This window comes from Ranitomeya imitator, chromosome 7 (genome assembly GCF_032444005.1).
Source record: "Ranitomeya imitator isolate aRanImi1 chromosome 7, aRanImi1.pri, whole genome shotgun sequence".
NCBI classification, from domain to species: domain Eukaryota; kingdom Metazoa; phylum Chordata; class Amphibia; order Anura; family Dendrobatidae; genus Ranitomeya; species Ranitomeya imitator.
The window spans coordinates 144453256-144466089 of NC_091288.1; the positions used below are offsets into that span (position 1 = coordinate 144453256).

The window sequence follows — 12834 nt, forward strand, 5'->3', positions numbered from 1 at the left end:
TTTGTAGGCCTAATGCAGCGTAGTTTCCAACAACTACTAAACGAGAGCCGGAAGATCGAAGCAATGGAGAGGAAACCTGGGGAACACCTTGGAGTGGAACACACCATCTCTCTACAGTGGAACACACCATCTCTCTACACCCCATACCCAATTTGTAGGCCTAATGCAGCGTAGTTTCCAACAACTACTAAACGAGAGCCGGAAGATCGAAGCTCAGGAAAGGCAACCTGGGGAACACCTTGGAGTGGAACACACCATCTCTCTACACCCCATACCCAATTTGTAGGCCCAATGCAGCGTAGTTTCCAACAACTACTAAACGAGAGCCGGAAGATCGAAGCTCAGGAAAGGCAACCTGGGGAACACCTTGGAGTGTAACAAACCCTCTCTCTACACCACGGAAGGGCTGATTCTTAGGAAGGAAGGCTGTCGGAAAGAAGCAGGGCGCGTCCGAGGGTGATTATATTCTTATTAGGTATATACTCACCCTCGGACGCGCCCTGCTTCTTTATTTGTAATGAATGTTTATTTGCAATGTGGTTTTGACTTACTCTATTTTTTTGGTAAATAATGATTTTATTATTTTCATTGTTTTGCATCTTCTTGGCAATAATATAAAGAAGACGCGACAGGACAACACTCGGTGGATGCCATATCTGTGTTTAAAATTGAAAAAACCTTTCAGTTAACTACTTGCAGGAGAAAGTTATTGTAGCTGGTGGCCATTTTTAGTACTGTACCAGATTTTTGTTGTATGTGTTTGTTTTTAATGTTAAAATGTCTGCATTTGATATCTCTCCAGTATTTTCTTTTTTATAAGCAAAATACTTATTTTTATATTTTCTGATGTTGGTTCCAGGGGTACACGGGCAGCAGTGGTGTGGTCAGTGGAGGCCTAGTGGAAGGAGTGACCGCAGACAGGCATCGAAGGCCTAAAATAATAACACATGGCTGTAGGCAATTTTAAATTGGTTCCAGGGGTACACGGGCAGCAGTGGTGTGGTCAGTGGAGGCCTAGTGGAAGGAGTCACCGCAGACAGGCATCGAAGGCCTAAAATAATAACACATGGCTGTAGGCAATTTTAAATTGGTTACAGGGGTACACGGGCAGCAGTGGTGTGGTCAGTGGAGGCCTAGTGGAAGGAGTAACCGCAGACAGGCATCGAAGGCCTAAAATAATAACACATGGCTGTAGGCAATTTTAAATTGGTTCCAGGGGTACACGGGCAGCAGTGGTGTGGTCAGTGGAGGCCTAGTGGAAGGAGTCACCGCAGACAGGCATCTAAGGCCTAAAATAATAACACATGGCTGTAGGCAATTTTAAATTGGTTACAGGGGTACACGGGCAGCAGTGGTGTGGTCAGTGGAGGCCTAGTGGAAGGAGTAACCGCAGACAGGCATCGAAGGCCTAAAATAATAACACATGGCTGTAGGCAATTTTAAATTGGTTCCAGGGGTACACGGGCAGCAGTGGTGTGGTCAGTGGAGGCCTAGTGGAAGGAGTGACCGCAGACAGGCATCGAAGGCCTAAAATAATAACACATGGCTGTAGGCAATTTTAAATTGGTTCCAGGGGTACACGGGCAGCAGTGGTGTGGTCAGTGGAGGCCTAGTGGAAGGAGTGACCACAGACAGGCATCGAAGGCCTAAAATAATAACACATGGCTGTAGGCAATTTTAAATTGGTTACAGGGGTACACGGGCAGCAGTGGTGTGGTCAGTGGATGCCTAGTGGAAGGAGTGACCGCAGACAGGCATCGAAGGCCTAAAATAATAACACATGGCTGTAGGCAATTTTAAATTGGTTCCAGGGGTACACGGGCAGCAGTGGTGTGGTCAGTGGAGGCCTAGTGGAAGGAGTGACCGCAGACAGGCATCGAAGGCCTAAAATAATAACACATGGCTGTAGGCAATTTTAAATTGGTTCCAGGGGTACACGGGCAGCAGTGGTGTGGTCAGTGGAGGCCTAGTGGAAGGAGTCACCGCAGACAGGCATCGAAGGCCTAAAATAATAACACATGGCTGTAGGCAATTTTAAATTGGTTACAGGGGTACACGGGCAGCAGTGGTGTGGTCAGTGGAGGCCTAGTGGAAGGAGTAACCGCAGACAGGCATCGAAGGCCTAAAATAATAACACATGGCTGTAGGCAATTTTAAATTGGTTCCAGGGGTACACGGGCAGCAGTGGTGTGGTCAGTGGAAGCCTAGTGGAAGGAGTGACCGCAGACAGGCATCGAAGGCCTAAAATAATAACACATGGCTGTAGGCAATTTTAAATTGGTTCCAGGGGTACACGGGCAGCAGTGGTGTGGTCAGTGGAGGCCTAGTGGAAGGAGTGACCGCAGACAGGCATCGAAGGCCTAAAATAATAACACATGGCTGTAGGCAATTTTAAATTGGTTCCAGGGGTACACGGGCAGCAGTGGTGTGGTCAGTGGAGGCCTAGTGGAAGGAGTGACCACAGACAGGCATCGAAGGCCTAACATAACAAAAATGTCAATACAATGGTATTGTCAGTGGCAGGCATTGAAGGATGTCAGCGCATAGACTAAACATTGGTGGAGCTGTGAGATAATTTTGCAAGTGGTAGAGCACTGTTTGAGCTGGGGTGGGGGGAAACTGTCTTGTGGCCGGCGGTACAGGCCCAGGGCCCCTCATATTACAACGGTGTGTCTGACGTTGGGTGCGCACCACCACCGCCAGAGACACTTTATTGTATTAGGAGGGACCCAGTGGCAGTGCCGTCGACCAAAAGCGGGCTCACCCACCTCTTCAGACAAACTGCACTCTCACGGGTGCTGTCGCCAAGTGTCGATACCACGGCCCCGTGTGGGGAGTTTGGCCATTTAGTGAGGTGTAAACATGTCGTATGCTGGACAATCAGGTGCAGAAAATTACGAGATTGGAAAAGGCATTCAGAATAGTCCACAGGCAAGACCTTTTCATAGGAAAGCTAGGTGTCAGCCGGGCAAGGTGGGGCAAAAGATTTCGAAATCCAGTTGTGGTTCATTTTAATGAAGGTTAGATCATCTACATTTTGGGTAGCCAGACGAGTCCTTTTTTCTGTTAGTATTGAACCTGCAGCACTGAATACTCTTTCTGATAGGACACTAGCTGCCGGGCAAGCAAGCTCCTGCAATGCATATTCTGCCAATTCTGGCCAGGTGTCTAATTTTGATGCCTAGTAATCAAATGGGAATTACGGTTGAGGGAGAACATCGATAAGGGATGAAAAATAGTTTGTAACCATACTGGACAAATGTTGTCTCCTGTCACTTTGAATTGATGCTGCAGTACCTGTCCTGTCTGCGGTCATAGCAAAATCACTCCACAACCTGGTCAGAAAACCCCTCTGGCCAACGCCACTTCTGATTTCTGCCCCTCTAACTCCTCTGGTCTGCTGGCCCCTGCAGCTCGTGTGAGAACGATCACGGGCGCTGTGTGCAGGGAATGCCAGAAGCAAACGGTCAACAAGAGTTGATTGTTTGGTTGCTAATATTAGTTCCAAGTTCTCATGTGGCATTATATTTTGCAATTTGCCTTTATAGCGAGGATCAAGGAGGCAGGCCAACCAGTAATCGTCATCATTCATCATTTTAGTTATGCGTGTGTCCCTTTTGAGGATACGTAAGGCATAATCCGCCATGTGGGCCAAAGTTCCAGTTCTCAAATCTGCGGTTGTGCTTGGTTGAGGGGCAGTTTCAGGCAAATCCACGTCACTTGTGTCCCTCAAAAAAAACAGAACCCGGCCTTGCCGCGCCACCAATTTCCAGTGGCCCCGGAAAAGCTTCCTCATTAAAAATATAATCATCCCCATCATCCTCCTCGTCCTCCTCCTCCTCTTCGCCCGCTACCTCGTCCTGTACACTGCCCTGGCCAGACAATGGCTGACTGTCATCAAGGCTTTCCTCTTCCTCAGCTACAGACGCCTGATCCTTTATGTGCGTCAAACTTTGCATCAGCAGACGCATTAGGGGGATGCTCATGCTTATTATGGCGTTGTCTGCACTAACCAGCCGTGTGCATTCCTCAAAACACTGAAGGACTTGACACATGTCTTGAATCTTCGACCACTGCACACCTGACAACTCCATGTCTGCCATCCTACTGCCTGCCCGTGTATGTGTATCCTGCCACAAAAACATAACAGCCCGCCTCTGTTCACACAGTCTCTGAAGCATGTGCAGTGTTGAGTTCCACCTTGTTGCAACGTCTATGATTAGGCGATGCTGGGGAAGGTTCAAAGAACGCTGATAGGTCTGCATACGGCTGGAGTGTACGGGCGAACGGCGGATATGTGAGCAAAGTCCACGCACTTTGAGGAGCAGGTCAGATAACCCCGGATAACTTTTCAGGAAGCACTGCACCACCAGGTTTAAGGTGTGAGCCAGGCAAGGAATGTGTTTCAGTTGGGAAAGGGAGATGGCAGCCATGAAATTCCTTCCGTTATCACTCACTACCTTGCCTGCCTCAAGATCTACAGTGCCCAGCCACGACTGCGTTTCTTTCTGCAAGAACTCGGACAGAACTTCCGCGGTGTGTCTGTTGTCGCCCAAACACTTCATAGCCAATACAGCCTGCTGACGTTTGCCAGTAGCTGCCCCATAATGGGAGACCTGGTGTGCAACAGTGGCAGCTGCGGATGGAGTGGTTGTGCGACTGCGGTCTGTGGACGAGCTCTCGCTTCTGCAGGAGGACGAAGAGGAGGAGGAGGGGGTGCGAACGGCTACAGCCAATTGTTTCCTAGACCGTGGGCTAGGCAGAACTGTCCCAAACTTGCTGTCCCCTGTGGACCCTGCATCCACCACATTTACCCAGTGTGCCGTGATGGACACGTAACGTCCCTGGCCATGCCTACTGGTCCATGCATCTGTTGTCAGGTGCACCTTTGTGCTCACAGATTGCCTGAGTGCATGGACGATGCGCTCTTTAACATGCTGGTGGAGGGCTGGGATGGCTTTTCTGGAAAAAAAGTGTCGACTGGGTAGCTCGTAGCGTGGTACAGCGTAGTCCATCAGGGCTTTGAAATCTTCGCTTTCAACTAACCGGTAGGGCATCATCTCTAACGAGATTAGTCTAGCTATGTGTGCGTTCAAACCCTGTGTACGCGGATGCGAGGCTAAGTACTTCCTTTTTCTAACCATAGTCTCATGTAGGGTGAGCTGGACTGGAGAGCTGGAGATCGTGGAACTAGCGGGGGTGCCGGTGGACATGGCAGACTGAGAGACGGTGGGAGATGGTATTGTTGCCACCGGTGCCCTAGATGCAGTGTTTCCTACTACGAAACTGGTGATTCCCTGACCCTGACGGCTTTGGCCTGGCAAAGAAACCTGCACAGATACTGCAGGTGGTGCGGAAAATGGTGGCCCTACACTGCCGGAAGGGATGTTGCGTTGCTGACTAGCTTCATTGGCCGAGGGTGCTACAACCTTAAGGGACGTTTGGTAGTTAGTCCAGGCTTGCAAATGCATGGTGGTTAAATGTCTATGCATGCAACTTGTATTGAGACTTTTCAGATTCTGTCCTCTGCTTAAGGTAGTTGAACATTTTTGACAGATGACTTTGCGCTGATCAATTGGATGTTGTTTAAAAAAATGCCAGACTGCACTCTTTCTAGCATCGGATACCTTTTCAGGCATTGCAGACTGAGCTTTAACCGGATGGCCACGCTGTCCTCCAACAGGTTTTAGCTTTGCCACGCGTTTTGGGCAAGATACGGGCCCGGCAGATGGAACCTGTTGCGATGTTGATGCCTGCTGCGGCCCCTCCTCCTCCGCTTCAGAACTGCTGCCGCCTGCACCCTGTTCCCCCAATGGCTGCCAATCGGGGTCAAGAACTGGGTCATCTATTACCTCTTCTTGTAGCTCGTGTGCAACTTCGTCTGTGTCACCGTGTCGGTCGGTGGTATAGCGTTCGTGATGGGGCAACATAGTCTCATCAGGGTCTGATTCTTGATCAGCACCCTGCGAGGGCAATGTTGTGGTCTGAGTCAAAGGACCAGCATAGTAGTCTGGCTGTGGCTGTGCATCAGTGCACTCCATGTCAGATTCAACTTGTAATGGGCATGGACTGTTAACTGCTTCACTTTCTAAGCCAGGGACGGTATGTGTAAAGAGCTCCATGGAGTAACCCGTTGTGTCGCCTGCTGCATTCTTCTCTGTTGTTGTTTTTGCTGAAGAGGACAAGGAAGCGACTTGTCCCTGACCGTGAACATCCACTAACGACGCGCTGCTTTGACATTTACCAGTTTCACGAGAGGAGGCAAAAGAGCTAGAGGCTGAGTCAGCAAGATAAGCCAAAACTTGCTCTTGCTGCTCCGGCTTTAAAAGCGGTTTTCCTACTCCCAGAAAAGGGAGCGTTCGAGGCCTTGTGTAGCCAGACGACGAACCTGGCTCCACAGCTCCAGACTTAGGTGCAATATTTTTTTTCCCACGACCAGCTGATGCTCCACCACTACCACTACCCTCATTACCAGCTGACAATGAACGCCCCCGGCCACGACCACTTCCACCATACTTCCTCATTGTTTTAAAAACGTAAACAAACTAACGGTATTTGTTGCTGTCACACAAATTACACGGTGAGCTATAACTTCAGTATGATTTAGCTACCCCTTTACAGGTGAGTGAGACCACAACGAAAATCAGGCACAATGTTACACACTCTGTTGTTGGTGGCAACAAATGAGAGAGATGCCACACACGCAGGACTGTCACTGAAGCACAAATGTAAATATTAATCTCCCACTGATTTGATTTTTTTTTTTTTTTTCAGGGAGACTTTAGGAAAAAAAAAAATAGAATAAAATGATTTTTTCAGGAAGAATTTAGAAACCAAAGAAAATAAAATGATTTTTTCAGGGAGAATTTAGAAAACAAATAAAACAAAAAAAGGCTTTCTATGGCCCACTGAGTGAGAGATGACGCACACAGGAGTCAGGAGTGGCACACAAGCCCAGAGGCCAATATTTATCTCCCACTGATTGATGTAGTGATTTTTTCAGGTAGATTTTGGAACCCAAATCAAGCTAAAAAAAATAATAGGCTTTCTATGGCCAACAATTGGAGAGAGAGAGAGAGATGGCACACCCAGGAGTCAAGACTGGCACACAAGCAGAAAGGGCAATATTAATCTCCCACTGATTTGTTTTTTTTGTTTTTTTTTCAGGGAGACTTTAGGAAAAAAAAAATAGAATAAAATGATTTTTTCAGGAAGAATTTAGAAACCAAATAAAATAAAATGATTTTTTCAGGGAGAATTTAGAAAACAAATAAAACAAAAAAAGGCTTTCTATGGCCCACTGAGTGAGAGATGACGCACACAGGAGTCAGGAGTGGCACACAAGCCCAGAGGCCAATATTTATCTCCCACTGATTGATGTAGTGATTTTTTCAGGTAGATTGTGGAACCCAAATCAAGCTAAAAAAAATAATAGGCTTTCTATGGCCCACAATTGGAGAGAGAGAGAGAGATGGCACACCCAGGAGTCAAGACTGGCACACAAGCAGAAAGGGCAATATTAATCTCCCACTGATTTTTTTTTTTTTTTTTCAGGGAGACTTTAGGAAAAAAAAAAATAGAATAAAATGATTTTTTCAGGAAGAATTTAGAAACCAAATGAAATAAAATGATTTTTTCAGGGAGAATTTAGAAAACAAATAAAACAAAAAAAGGCTTTCTATGGCCCACTGAGTGAGAGATGACGCACACAGGAGTCAGGAGTGGCACACAAGCCCAGAGGCCAATATTTATCTCCCACTGATTGATGTAGTGATTTTTTCAGGTAGATTTTGGAACCCAAATCAAGCTAAAAAAATAATAGGCTTTCTATGGCCCACAATTGGAGAGAGAGAGAGAGATGGCACACCCAGGAGTCAAGACTGGCACACAAGCAGAAAGGGCAATATTAATCTCCCACTGATTTGTTTTTTTTTTTTTTTTTTCAGGGAGACTTTAGGAAAAAAAAATAGAATAAAATGATTTTTTCAGGAAGAATTTAGAAACCAAATAAAATAAAATGATTTTTTCAGGGAGAATTTAGAAAACAAATAAAACAAAAAAAGGCTTTCTATGGCCCACTGAGTGAGAGATGACGCACACAGGAGTCAGGAGTGGCACACAAGCCCAGAGGCCAATATTTATCTCCCACTGATTGATGTAGTGATTTTTTCAGGTAGATTTTGGAACCCAAATCAAGCTAAAAAAATAATAGGCTTTCTAAGGCCCACAATTGGAGAGAGAGAGAGAGAGAGAGATGGCACACCCAGGAGTCAAGACTGGCACACAAGCAGAAAGGGCAATATTAATCTCCCACTGATTTGTTTTTTTTTTTTTTTTTTCAGGGAGACTTTAGGAAAAAAAAATATAGAATAAAATGATTTTTTCAGGAAGAATTTAGAAACCAAATAAAATAAAATGATTTTTTCAGGGAGAATTTAGAAAACAAATAAAACAAAAAAAGGCTTTCTATGGCCCACTGAGTGAGAGATGACGCACACAGGAGTCAGGAGTGGCACACAAGCCCAGAGGCCAATATTTATCTCCCACTTTTTTTTTTTTGTTCCAGGGAAAATTTATAAACCCAATAAAAAAAATAATAAATAGGCTTTCTATGGCCCACTATCTGAGAGACAGAGAGAGATGGCACGCTTAGGACTGGCACACAAGCCCAAGGGCCAATATTAATCTCCCTTTTTTTTTTAAGGGAGAATTTATAAAACAAAAAAAAAATAAATAGGCTTTCTATGGCCCACAATCTGAGAGAGAGAGATGGCACGCTTAGGACTGGCACACAAGCCCAAAGGCCAATATTAATCTCCCACTGATTGATTTATTGATTTTTTCAGGTAGAATTTAGAACCCAAATAAAGCAAAAAAAAAAAAAAAATGGCCTTTCTATGGCCCACTGAGTGAGTGATGATGCACACAGGAGTCAGGAGTGGCACACAAGCCCTGAGGCCAATATTTTTCTCCCACTGATTGATGTAGTGATTTTTTCAGGTAGATTTTAGAACCAAAATCAAGCAAAAAAATAAATAGGCTTTCTATGGCCCACTGAGTGAGTGATGATGCACACAGGAGTCAAGAGTGGCACACAAGCCCTGAGGCCAATATTTTTCTCCCACTGATTGATGTAGTGATTTTTTCAGGTAGATTTTATAACCCAAATCAAGCAAAAAAATAAATAGGCTTTCTATGGCCCACTGAGTGAGAGATGACACAGGCAGGGATGGCACTCTAGCAGAAATGTCAATCTTAATCTCCCACAAAAAAAAAAAAAAAACAGGGAGTGTCCTTCAATTACTATCTCCCTGCAGTAATCTCAGCCAGGTATGGCAGGCAGCAATAAGGAGTGGACTGATGCACAAATTAAATAAAAAGTGTGTACAAACCAAAAAGATAGCTGTGCAGAAAGGAAGGAACAAGAGGATTTGTGCTTTGAAAAAAGCAGTTGGTTTGCACAGCGGCGTACACACAGCAATGCAGCTATCAGGGAGCCTTCTAGGGCAGCCCAATGAGCTACAGCGCTGAGGGGGAAAAAAAAAAAATGTAGCTTCCACTGTCCCTGCACACCGAAGGTGGTGTTGGGCAGTGGAAATCGCTACAGCACAAGCGGTTTGGTGGTTAATGGACCCTGCCTAACGCTATCCCTGCTTCTGACGAAGCGGCAGCAACCTCTCCCTAAGCTCAGATCAGCAGCAGTAACATGGCGGTCGGCTTGAACTCCCCTTTATAGCCCCTGTGACGCCGCAGACAGCAAGCCAATCACTGCAATGCCCTTCTCTAAGATGGTGGGGACCAGGACCTATGTCATCACGCTGCCCACACTCTGCGTTTACCTTCATTGGCTGAGAAATGGCGCTTTTCGCGTCATTGAAAGGCGACTTTGGCGCGAAAGTCGCGTACCGCATGGCCGACCCCGCACAGGGGTCGGATCGGGTCTCATGAAACCCGACTTTGCCAAAAGTCGGCGACTTTTGAAAATGAACGACCCGTTTCGCTCAACCTTACTATCAATAGATCTTTTCTGAATATAGGTTTGCACAAATACTTCTGTCTCTTCCTGTAATCCAAAACATACTCGATATTGTGATCAGGGCTCTGTGACGGCCATATCTACACATCCAAGACTTTGTGTTCTTCTTTCATGTCTCAGGTCATACACAATGTGACTAAGCATAGTTACGAGAAACAAAGTAGTTATACTTCTTTAGAAAGGTCTCTTCCGGGCAAGGATTTCAAAGCAGACTAGGGATTCAAGATGTTCTGTTCAAGATCTTTTGAAGCAACATTAAGAAATTGTCAACATTGAGGACCAACCACATTGAGGCCAAAGAAAGTGCTGCAGATGAGAGACACATTGTTTACTTACTTTTGAAATCGGAAGATGACCAGCAGTGCCAAAAGCTCAGAACTGGCAGCAACCAGTGGGACTATCTAATGGTTGGAGAAGTCTGGCCAAAAGAGGTCTTCATGGAAAAATTGCTGCTTACAGTCTGTACCTTTAACATGGAAACTAGGCCAAAGTGACTCAACTATTCACCAAAACATAGAACTTGAGTGCAAAAAAATGACATCGGGTGTTCTGGACTGATGAGTCAAAATTTGAACTATTTAGCTGTTTCAGAAGGCAGTTTGTTCACCATAATGCTGGAGAGATGCACACTAATGAGAGTCTGCAGACAACAGTGAAGCATGTTTCAGGTTTCTTGTAAAATTGGGGCTGTAGTTTAGCAAATGAAGTTGGGGATTTGGTCAGGATTAATGGTGTTTGTAAATGCTGATAAATCTGGAAAGATACTTGTCCATTAAGCAATGCCATCAGGGAACCATATGATTGGTCCCAAATTTATTCTGCAGCAGGGCAATGACCCAAACATGCAGCAAATTAACAACTATCTGCAGCGTAAAGAACAAGGAGTCCTGGAATTGATGATATCGTCCCACAGAGCAGTGAACTCCAGATCATAGATTCTGTCTGGGATGACTGTGGAGACCTGTGTGCCGTCAACAGTGCCTTCCCCCCTCCCACCAATCCCGTAATGAATACACTGACAGGCCTAGGTGGGTTGAACAGGTCGGTCACAGTTTATTAATTACATAAGCAGAGAAAAGGCTACCACCACCTGAGCTGCCACCTCATCACCACCCGAGCTCCCGCCTGACCACCACCCGAGCTGCCGCCTCACCACCACCAGAGCTGCCGCAGCCCCGACCTTCTGTCTCTTCCCCATTATCCCATAGAATGTAAGTCCGCAAGGACAGGGTCCTCTCCCCTCTGTATTAGTCTGTCATCGTAAATTTGTTTACTGTAAACAGTATCTATAACTCTGTATGTAACCCCTTTCTCATGTACAGTACCATGGAATTAATGGTGCTATATAAATAAATAATAATAATAAAAAGGCAATTACATTTCGTAACGGGCGGCTCATAGCCGAGATCCTGTCCACGATCGACAGGCTAGTTGGCCAACGAGCATTTATGAACCTTTGCCCTCCTCCGCTTCTTCCTTTGTGACTTAGTATCGATAACAATGGTTAGTTATATATACATAATCATTAAGTCTATTTTTTTTTTTAATACTTGTTTAAGTCTATTCGCCAGTTAGTATTGCAATTCGCACCCCATTGACATCTATAAGGGAGGGAGGGTGGGACAAAAGCTTCCAGGTGTCCGCCGGGGGAAAGAGAAAGTTACTGGCCCGGACACCTGCATTTAATCCCTGTAGGTGTGGCCGTAGGAGCCTTCTCCTTTAAGAACCATTGGATGCTGGGCATCCCAATTAGGGCATCACCAAGGGGAGTGGTGTGAGGGGGAACTGGGCACTGACAGTATTTTATTGGCGTTTGTCATATGGGCTCCACAGTCAGAGGCATGTTCCTTATGCAGTACCATGCCTGCCATTCATGAAGAGATAGAAAAATTTGTGCATACCTACTTCCACAGAAGATCTATACTTACTATTCCTCCCACCTCTTTAGTGGATTATTGGCACCTGTCAGTCATGATTTAAGCTACTGCTATTCCATTGCATCATCTCAATGTGTGACCACAGTAGCCATCACTGGCCGCATAAGTGAACTGTCAATTTCAGTAATGTGAAGATGCATGTCATCAGTGCAGCACACAGCAACGCAAACAAAGGCTGAGAGGAACCACCGGTGTTCATTGTTAAGATGAGAACATTGTTTTTGCCAATTTAGCCTCATACAGACCAAGTGCTGACGCCTGGACATTGGCTTTAACTCTGCGCTGTTGTAAATTTATGCCATGGAATTAAAGCTTCTGCTCCTCCTCTCTGATCCCTGGTTGTCAGACATATCTGGGAGCTCTATGGAGAAAGCAGAAGCGGTTTTTACTGCTTCTGTATTTTCACCAGCAGCATAGCACACAATGAGCACAATTTAATGTACATAAGCATCAGTGATTCAGTAGGCTTTTGTGATCACATTACCAGGTATCTGCCCGTATAGCAGGAAAAAGATACTTGGCACTCATTAATTATGTTCAACAGGAGTATTTTATTAAATGTGGAATCTCCAGAAAAGAATAGGATGTTTCGGTCAACAAGACCTTCAACAGTCCTCTGGATCATGAGAAACTACAAACGGCAGCGCTGAAGGGAAGTTTGCGGCATCCACCGCTTAGACATAAAGCGCTTATGAGCCCTATCAATGACTTCTGTCAATGTAATGGCCGTTTTTATCTGTAATTGGGGTTCTAATGGATGTTTCAGATACAGTGGAATAAAACCTACACATATAATGTATCGACACAACCATAATCGCATGGAGATTCATTTAATGGGCTATTTGGTGTGGAACATGAACA

General features: G+C 45.5%; 1 protein-coding gene across 2 annotated transcripts in view; it reads left to right on the top strand.

Annotated features, from left to right (window-relative positions):
* Positions 1-12834, top strand: part of DNAH7 (dynein axonemal heavy chain 7) — a 560306-nt gene that overhangs the window by 87110 nt on the left and 460362 nt on the right. The window lies entirely within an intron of this gene.